General features: G+C 44.2%; 1 pseudogene; it reads left to right on the top strand.

Moving 5' to 3' along the window:
- Positions 1-583: 583 nt before the first annotated feature.
- Positions 584-8,269, top strand: LOC109782972 (putative disease resistance protein RGA4; annotated as a pseudogene).
- The last annotated feature ends 1,930 nt before the right edge of the window (positions 8,270-10,199 follow it).

Raw genomic sequence — 10,199 nt, 5'->3', positions numbered from 1 at the left:
TTTATGGTCTCTGTTGTTATGTCTTGCTGTGTACGTATAATGCCTGCTGTACGTACATGGCTGTGTTTTGGTGGGTCTGGTCCTTCTTGAGACTGGAATAAGCGACTCTTGAGACGGCAAGTGTAGTGTAACTTTTATTGCACAAGTTAACTTGAGACTGGTTAAAAAAAAGATTGAACGATGTGCTGCCTTGCAGTGTCTGCAACAAGAGTGGAGGCCTCCTTTGCGGCTTAAATGGTCGGTATTCACTGGACTATAGATCTGTGGCGGTTAAATTTATAACTGCCTCTGTTTCTACTTGACAGCATTTCGGTGTTGGGCTCGGTTTTCATCATTCAACTCGTAAACCGAATTGCTCCAGTCCATCCCTCCCATATGCTAATCAAAGACGTGCCATGGGCCATAAGATTCTCATTTTCCCTGTCCCGGAACATGGTGCTCGATGGTAATGTGAATGGGATGCTTTCCTTTGTTTCTCTTGGCCGGTGGGAATGTGAATGGGATGCTTTGCTTGCTTCTCCCCACTGTTGGGAAATGCTTTGCTTTGCTTCGCTTCTCTCCACTGTTGGGAAGGAGATATGCTTTACTTTGCTTCTCTCCACTGGTGGGAATGGGATGCTCAAGCTGCCAACTTTTGCCCCCATACCATCTTAACTGCTATGGTGGCTTGGCATCCTTCCATCCACATTTATGCTCTTCACCAGGAATGGAATATGCTGCCTAAAAGTAAAGCAACAGCGCACTGAAAACCAAAGGTCCTTCCATCCACATCCTTTTGCCTTCTCCCTGCTGCTACAGCCAGCTACTCTGCATTCTGCGGCTGGTGTAGGTTCACAGGCTGCGCCGGAGGACGATCAGAGCCCTAAAAGGTTGCTCAAGTAGTCCAAGTTTAATTTCTTTATTCATTCACACCTAGCCAAACTTTTTTGTTTATTTTGATGAACTGCACCTAGTTAATTGCTTCTTGCTTGTTTTCCTCATCTCTCCTTCTCAGATTTCACTTGACCAGCAAGCTCAATGGCGATGGTGTTGGATGCATTTTCATCCTACTTGGTTGATCTGCTCAAGCAGGTGGTACAGGATGAGGTGGGAACAATGCTGGGTGTCTCCGGTGAGATCGATAAGTTGGGCGACAAGCTTAAGGACCTCAAGAACTTCCTAGCCGACGCCGATCGGAGAAACATCACCGACGAGACTGTTAATGTCTGGGTGGGGCAGCTCAAGCGCGCCATGTACGAAGCTGCTGACATCCTTGACCTCTGCCAGCTCAAGGCCATGGAGCGTGGGTCTTCCTCCACATATGTAGGGTGTTGCAATCCCTTGCTCTTTTGCATGAGAAATCCCTTCCATGCTCGTGAGATCGGCACCCGCATCAAGGCGCTCAACCAAAAGCTCGACTCCATCAAGGAGCGGAGCGCTGCTTTCAACTTCATCAATCTTGGCTCCTATGAGGGTTGTCATAGCAGCAATGCCCATGCCTCTCGTCAGGGTAATCCTAGCCGGGAGACATCTGGGGAGCTCGACCGGTCCAGTATGGTTGGGGACAAGATCGAGGAAGACACAAGAGCACTGGTTACCCAGATCACGCGCTCTGGAAATGAGGCCAGCAACAACAGTATGGTGGTTGCTATCGTAGGTGTTGGTGGGATTGGCAAGACCACCCTCGCCCAGAAGGTCTTCAACGATGAGGCCATCCAAGGTGACTTCAGCAAAAAGATATGGTTGAGCGTCAACCAGAACTTTAGCGAGGTTGAGCTGCTGAGAAGAGCCATCATTGAAGTCAGAGGAGACGCTCAGCCAGTTGGAAATGCAAAGGCCACGCTTCAACGAACCCTCAAGGAAGCCTTGATTGGCCACAAGACCTTCTTGATAATGGATGATGTTTGGAACTATAGAGCATGGGAGGATGTGCTCAAAACGCCGTTAGTCAATGCTGCTGCTCCAGGCAGCCGTGTCCTCATCACCACTAGAGATGAAGGTGTAGCCCGAGGGGTGTCAGCTATATGGCCATACCACCACATCGACACATTAGCACCCGACGATGCTTGGTTATTGCTCAAGACGCAGGTCAGTATGCAATTAAACACTAATGTTTCTTAATGAATTGAGTAGTCAATCACCGTTCAATAGCTTGTATGTACTATTACCTGTTGGAAGGTAAGAGGTTGCCAATAATTTTGTATAGGATAATATTAGCTTTGCGCTTTTACTGATAAACAAAGCAGGTGCTAAACACGGAAGTATATAACAATGTCATCTGGATTTTCATATTTTATTTATGCCTACATGACACATGTTCAAGACACTAAGATTTTGTTTAGCCGACCTTGAGTAATAATTATAAATTTGGATAACTAATATATGCATCTTTTTACAAGTGAAGATATATGGGTTGTATGTTCATGTAATGAATAATTTGTTGCTAAAATTCAACCTTATTTTTCAACTTCGGATGTAGGGTGCAGCTATTGAGCAGGGCCATAGGATATATAATAAATGATAAATATTTTAAGTAGGAAGAATAACAATTGTGGTGAACCCCTACAAATACAGTAAAATATTATAACACAAATATTTACTAGACTAGAAGGTGACCGAAACATAAGATTATTTCATGTGAACATAAAATTTGGAACTAATAACATAATGTATCATGTATGGTTTCTGCTGAATTTGGAGTACAACTTTCTGTCGTGGTGATGAGAGATTAGCAAACAAATATATTTTTCCAGCAATACATTCCATTTTGTAAAAGGGAAAGGATCAAGATAAGTAGGTACATCCTATAAAAGTTCTTTTTTGGCAAGTACTTCGGTACTTTGAATATTTACATATTCAAACATACCTTAATAAATGGACAGATACATCAACTATTCCTATGGTCTCTTAGGGGGTAAATTTGAGCGCCTTAGAGTATCTTGGTACTGCATGTACTGCAAGTTAATTAATTATATCGACCATGTACTGTATGTTTACAGGTACTCTCAAGTGAGAAAGATGAAGACCACATCAATATGCTAAAGGATATTGGATTGAAAATTATACAGAAATGTGGTTATTTACCACTTGCTGTTAATGTAATGGGAGGACTCTTGCGTGAAAGAGGGGGCCTACGCTGTGACTGGCAGCAGGTTTTGGATGATTCAGAATGGTCAACAACTAAAATGCCTGAAGAGCTCAACTATGCAGTATACTTAAGCTATGAATATATGCCTTCTTACTTGAAGCAGTGCTTTTTATACTACTCTCTTCTTCCTAAAAGTAAGGCTTTTAGTCTGGATCAAGTTGTTGCGATGTGGATAAGCGAAGGATTTATTCATGGACACTCTAGTAATTTAGAAGAATTAGGAAGAAACTACTACAAGGAGTTGGTATCTAGGAATCTTATTGAGCCAGATAAATCATATTTTCATGATCTATGGGTTTGCAGCATGCATGATGTTGTTCGCTCATTTGCTCAATATATGACTAAAGATGAAGCACTCATAGCTCACGACAGAGACAATGATATTGTTAGTGAACTCAGTTCACAAAAGTTTCTTCGGTTGTCCATAGAAACTAGCCGATCTCAATCAGATGAACTTGACTGGAAATCTCTACGGGCGCAACAATCAGTGAGAACATTAATCTCAACTACCCAGATCAAGATGAAGCCTGGTGATTCATTGGTTACTTTTTCAAGTTTACGGACTTTATATATAAAATCTGTAGATGTGACTATATTGGTTAAATCGTTGCATCAACTCAAGCACCTGAGGTATTTGGAGCTAATAAGTACTGATATATCTGTACTTCCAGAGAACATTGGCAAGATGAAGTTATTGCAATTCCTTAGACTTGACCAATGTGTAAATTTGGTAAATCTTCCTGATAGCATTGTGAAGCTTGGCCAGCTGAGGTTTCTTGGGCTTCCCTACACAAGTATGATACCTAGAGGGCTCTTTTGTCTGACAAGTCTGAGGAAACTGACTGGGTTTCGAGGCCACATGGATGGTGATTGGTGCAGTTTGGACGAGTTGGGTTCTCTTTCCCAACTCAGACTTCTCAGTTTACATTAATTGGAGAATGTATCTGCTGCCTCATTTGCTGCTAATGCTAGGCTTGCTGAGAAGATTCATCTTAATGAACTGTTATTGAATTGCACCAGCAGACTGGGAGATGATGGGTTGGTCAAAGAGAAAGAAGGTGTCTCTGAGGAAGAGCAGCGACGAATCGAGAAGGTGTTTGATGAGCTCTGCCCTCCACCTAGTATAGAATATCTTGAAATGATGGGGTATTTTGGCCAGCAACTCCCGATTTGGATGCTGTCAACATCGATGGTGCCCTTCAACAACTTGAAGTTTATAGGGTTTTCTGACCTGGCTTGTTGCACACAACTTCCCAATGGGTTATGCCAGCTCCCCAATTTGCAGTTCCTACAGGTCTCTCGTGCTCCATGCATCAAACATGTGGGGACCGGATTCGTGCAGGCGACAACAGCTTCATTTCCAAGGTTAAACACATTGAGATTGTTCGACATGGTGGAATGGGGGGAGTGGGAGTGGGAGGAGCAAGTACAAGCCATGCGTCGTTTGGAGGAACTTGTGCTCAGTAAATGCAGACTGAGGCATGTTCCTCCAGGCCTTGCCTCCAATGCAAGCTCTTTGAAAATGTTAAGTCTACTACATATCAAGCAGCTCAGCAACATTGAGAGCTTTCCTTCTGTTGTTGAGCTTTTCGTGAATGATTGCCCTGACCTGGAGAGGATCACCAATCTCCCCAATCTGCAGAAGCTTACCATTTACAACTGCCCAAAGTTGAAGGTGCTGGAGCATATAGCTTCACTCGAGAGGCTGGTCGTGAAGGATTACACCATGGAAAAACTCCCAGAATACATGCGAGACATAAAGGCAAGGCATTTGCAGTTATTCTGCAGGCTATGGTTGCTCTCTGCGGTAGCCGCGGGACAATCTGGCACGGAGTGGGACAAGTTCAGCCATATGGAGCATGTCAAGGCATATGCCGGTGATGGAGACAACCAAAGAAAATGGTACGTTTTGTACATGAGAGGAGACAACTGCAAGTTGGATTCAAATATTAGCAACTCTACCATATTTGAAGGTACAGATAATCAAACATACGTAAAAGCTTTGTCTTAATTTGTTTGAACACTCTGATCTGCCCGTTTATAAGGTCGTTTGATTTTATCTCCTGCTTTTCGTCCATATATACTGCATGATGACCGGACATATTCCTAGTGCATGTTGCTGAGTATTTGTCTTCTTGTTCTTCTAGGTTTTCTCGAGTTTAACATATTTTGTGTTTTTCTTTCCATGCAGAAACCTTATCACCTTCTATGGTGGATGCACAGGGATTTGACTCTCTGTACAAAGTGAGAAGAAGTACCTTGAGTTACGTCTGCAGCTTGGTGAGGATCCCATTTTTTGAAGATATGACGGCAAGGGAGCCCACCTTTGTCGATGGGAGAGTGTTGTCTTTGCAAGACAGAGTTGCTGTCGCTCTGAGGGTATTGAACTCTGGTGACTCTCCAGTTACCGTAGGATCCTCTCTTGGTGTGAATGAGTCAACCGTCTCGCTGGTAACTCAGGTGTTTGTTGAGGCTATGTGTGACCGAGCAATGCACCACTGCAGCTGGCCTGGCTCCACTAAAATGGAGAAGATCAAACACAAGTTTGACAAGATCCACGGCCTGCCAAACTGTTGTGGCGTTGTACATACATATCACATCACGTTTGGATCACAAAACCCTGACCATGAGGAGAATGACGTTGTGCTAATGCAAGCCATCGTTGATTCAGATATGAGGTTAATGGAGTTTTGGTTTGGCGGTGATCTCTTGGAGAGCATTGAGAAATATGCTTGGCTGAATGGCGGTAAGGTGAAGTTATCAGATGGCTCGGAGGTCGGGGAATACATCATTGGTGATGCAGGATACCCTCTTCGTCCATGGCTCCTCACACGTTACCAGTTAGAAAATGGCCTCTCACTCTCAGAGTCCAAAGTCGAGTTTAACAGGAGACACTCTGCAGCTACAGCCGTCGCGGGGAGGTCGTTGACAAGGTTGAAAGACACATGGAAGTGGCTGCAGGGAGAAGGGTGGCATCCAAATAACAGACGTGTGATGAACCGGATAGTCGGCGCGTGCTGCATGTTGCATAACATAGTGATAGACTTGGAAGGGGACGAGGGTGCAAGCATGCCGAGCGGTCAGGAGGACATTTATGCCGAGAAAGCATGGAAGTTAGCAGATGAGGATGCTGTCAGGGTGAGGGATGCACTGTCCCAGCACTTGATCGGATCTGAAGGTAAAATAACACAACTCTTAGTCTTAGTGTGTTAAATCAACACAACTCTTAGTGTGCTATTTATATTTGGTTTATTTGTTTCCTCCTATTGATTCCATGTTAATTTCATCTGTTTGGACTTCAGTTCACACAATGGCTGCAGAGGAGGAAGAAGAAGCAGTGGCAGCAGTTGCAATTTGTTCTGGAGATGGAAACAAGGAAGAAGAAGCACGCCAATGACAAATGGCAGATCGAGGAAAGGAGAAAGTGCATGCATGATGGCTAGCTAGAAAGGTGAGACCATATCAGATCGCCCTCTCCACTGAATCAGTTTGGTACCATTCTTTATTTCTCCGCAGTGGCAGCAGTTTGTTGTCATACCGTTAACTCACTCGGAAGGAAGCTGATTGACTGGTGCCTATTAGCAATACACAATTGCATGAATTGGACAATGAAGTTACTAACAGATAACTCTACACTAGTACTGTGTACCATGAGAAACTTAATAATAAACCAAGCTCAAGTCTCATCTAGTTCAAATCTACCTTGTTGTGAGCAGGTGGAAGCGAGACTAGCCAGCAAGTGACAATGCAGTGCAGGCCTATACCATTGAATTGCATGTGTGAAAATAAATGCAGTGCAGGCCCCGGCAGGCAGTAGGTTGTCCTGTGTCCGGACAAAAGACAAGTATTGTGTAATTCATACTATTGGCAACAAGAAAGCTTTTATGAAGTTGAGAGAACAATTAGTAGTAATGTAGCTACATGGAGACGAAAGAGTTTAATTTGATTTTGTTTCAATTGCTTGCTTGTGAACATATATAATATAATGGCAGTGAGTGAGTCTTGTTTGTGGGCAGGAGCTATTGTCCAATATCTTCAATCATAACACCGACACATCGATCTTGAATAGGTCACTAGAGGACAAGGACGCCGGCATGGTGAGGGACATACTGGCCAAGCACTTGATTGAATCTAGAGGTAAATCAGCACAGCTGTTAATGCGTTTGTTTGCACTCTAGCTTTGTCTCTCTTTCTTCTTTTGAAATTCCCTTATGATTTGTGAGGGAGGCATGTGAATTGTACTCTGCATGGAAAGTGAAAAATCTATCTAGATTATTCACTCATTTGGATTCGGTTGCAGCAGCTGTTAGAAATGAAGTTCCCTTGAGAGAGGAGCAATGCGGGGTGGGCAGATGCCAGTAGTATTGTGGAAGGTCAACAGATTTGGCATTCACCTGGATGGAAGAGTTGAGCCGTATGCATCTTTCTGATGCAGAGGCTGGGGTAAACCCCCTTTTCGAAAAAAAAAACTGCAGAGTGATTGTAGGTAGAGGTTGACAGAGATGACTAGTGCATGCCTGTCAGGAACTGAACTGAACTGAACTTTGTGAAAAATCCGACACTTGAGCGCAGCTCTCACAACGTTTCGCAAGTCTTCTTGTAATGGACGACGGACGGCTCAGACTGCAACTTGTCGGTTTATATATGCTGTGGGCTGTAGCACTCAACTTGTTATCAAGGCGGTGATCTTTTCTCAACTTGGCTGAATTTTGCCGGACAGAGATCCATATGTAGCATGAATTTCTGATCTATAGATGGACGAGGGCTCTGCTCTACGCCGTATAGCATAGCATGGATTTCTTTCACATAGGAGGGTTATTACTACAAAGTAGCATAGCAGTCAACACTCTTGTCAGCTTAGCGCTTCAGGTCGTTTTTACTTTACCTTCTTTTCTTGCTGTTTTCTTTGTTGATGATCTTTTCTCTCTTGTGAATCGTCATGACATATGTCTGTTTCACTACTATATATGCACGGGCGATCCTGTTCAAATTGGCTTCTTTTATTAACCTCTACTCACAATAAGTGAGATTTAGCATTTGCGCAAATTTCACAACAAAAAATAAAATACAGTACAAGTTAATGACAGGCAAATGGGCTTATGGGCTGTGGGCGTTCCTTTCCCAGATCCATCCAATTCCTCGCCGCCGTCCAACTACAACAAATCCAAATCCAAGTCCAAATGGGGACCTCTGGCGCGCGCATTCCGGCGACTTTACCTATGTACTCCCTCTGAGAATATAAGAACGTTTTTGACACTATGCTAGTGGTAAAAACGTTCTTATATTTTGGGACGGAGGGAGTACTATCCAAGGTTGTTTTGGATTCCATGGTACTATCAGCGATTGTTCCACGCTTTATGTTTCATGCCCTACCTTCCTACACATGGATGAATATAATCTTAGTTCCTTTCATACCCCAAGGTTAGGTGGAGTGATAAACTAGCCCTAGCTATTAGCATATCTCAAGGGAAAGCACACTGCACTTGTCACCAATATAATCTTAGCCGCTTCCTGCATCCAGATTTTTTTTACCTGCTTTTCTTGCTGTTTTCTTTGTTGACAATGGCAGCGGCATGCGTGCTTCATCACTGTGAATAATCTTTTGTTAAAAATAAACTAGGTAAAATGTTGCTGAACCTGGCATTTGTTGCTTGTTTGCAGGGGAAGTATTGTTCATAAATAAATCTAACTCTACACCCATGTTACTCCTGATTAGCAAAGTTCATGACTAAAGGGCCATGGGTCAAGATGGAAATGGGGACAAAACCCACCAGGTTTTGCTTGCCCAAACCCGTCCCTGCGAGAAAATCACAAGCCCGGCCCCATGCACGCGCCCAGTTTTCTGTCCATCCCATAAACCTGTCGGGAGGTTAAATGACCAATCGACAATGATGACGAGCTTCTACACGGTATCATGAAACGATGTTTCAGGTGCCGCAAGTCACTACGGAAGAAATCAGCTGTAGCCACCCAGTGTTTCATGACCAATGTCTCAAGGGACGTTGGAAGTGTAGTTAAAGTCATGATGCCTTTAATGAAGGGCAGTTGCATATAAGTTTTATGCATGGAAGACCGGTCGCATCTCGCAATCCACCTAATGATCTAGGCCACCAACACGAGTCAATGTAAAATTCATCCACCTAATGGTAGTTCTCGGTTTCTAGTACTGTGCTACAGGTAATTAACCTTCTATATTCTGTCATCAGATGATCCCTGCGCCTGCGCGAGCAGCAACAGAAACCAGGGTCAACAACGATAATACCACCAACTATGTTCTACTCTATTTTGCCTTGGAGATTGACGAATGCGTAGGATTTTATGGCAGCAAAAGCAGCGTGGGAAAGCGGCGGGGCATGCATGGTTGGCGTCGGCGACAGCGCACGGAGTAGTGCGAGCTAGGCAGCCATCTGATGCGAGGAGCTAGACGTTACACTTACACCGGTGCCTCCCCGAGCGCAGGCGTAGAGAGGAGCCTGGAGTTCATCCGATGTTCCGAATATGCACAAGCACAATCTGAGCGTCCTGGAGTGCAGAGTCGGCGCCGGCCATGGCTTATAGTCAGATCCAATAGTGGCCGTCAGTACGACGCAAGCTCTGCTCCATCAATCCACGATGGTTCTGGAACACCCGAGACCGTGGGAGATAGTACCTGAACTGCCACGTGGCTATATCCAGATCAACAAAGTAGAGGGAGGATGGCAAATCTGGTAAAGATGATATATTTGGGCATCGAATAATTCGCAGCGCTGTCAGGCATGAAAGGCACTTGAGATTTCCTGATTTCACAATCCAGAAATAACAGGTTGATGACAGATGAGAAGTCTGCTGACTCCTCAAATGAAAAGGACTCCTTGCATCCTATAAGACCGAAATGTCTTGGAACTTTAAAACCTTCAGCAGAGAGCATTAAGGGCCTGCTAACATAGAGGTAATCCTGGACTCGCAGTTGTGAGATGCACTTGATATTGAGGTTCGGGACATGCATAAATTCTGCACCGACAAGTTGCAGCGAAGACAGCCCGTGAAGAAAGCACAGGTCCTGTAAATTACATAGTGATAAGTGTTCCAGGGA

The sequence above is a fragment of the Aegilops tauschii genome, chromosome 7 (assembly GCF_002575655.3).
Source record: "Aegilops tauschii subsp. strangulata cultivar AL8/78 chromosome 7, Aet v6.0, whole genome shotgun sequence".
Classification (NCBI taxonomy): Eukaryota; Viridiplantae; Streptophyta; class Magnoliopsida; order Poales; family Poaceae; genus Aegilops; species Aegilops tauschii.
The sequence above is the reverse complement of the archived record's forward strand: the minus strand, read 5'-3'. Positions and strand labels throughout refer to the sequence as shown.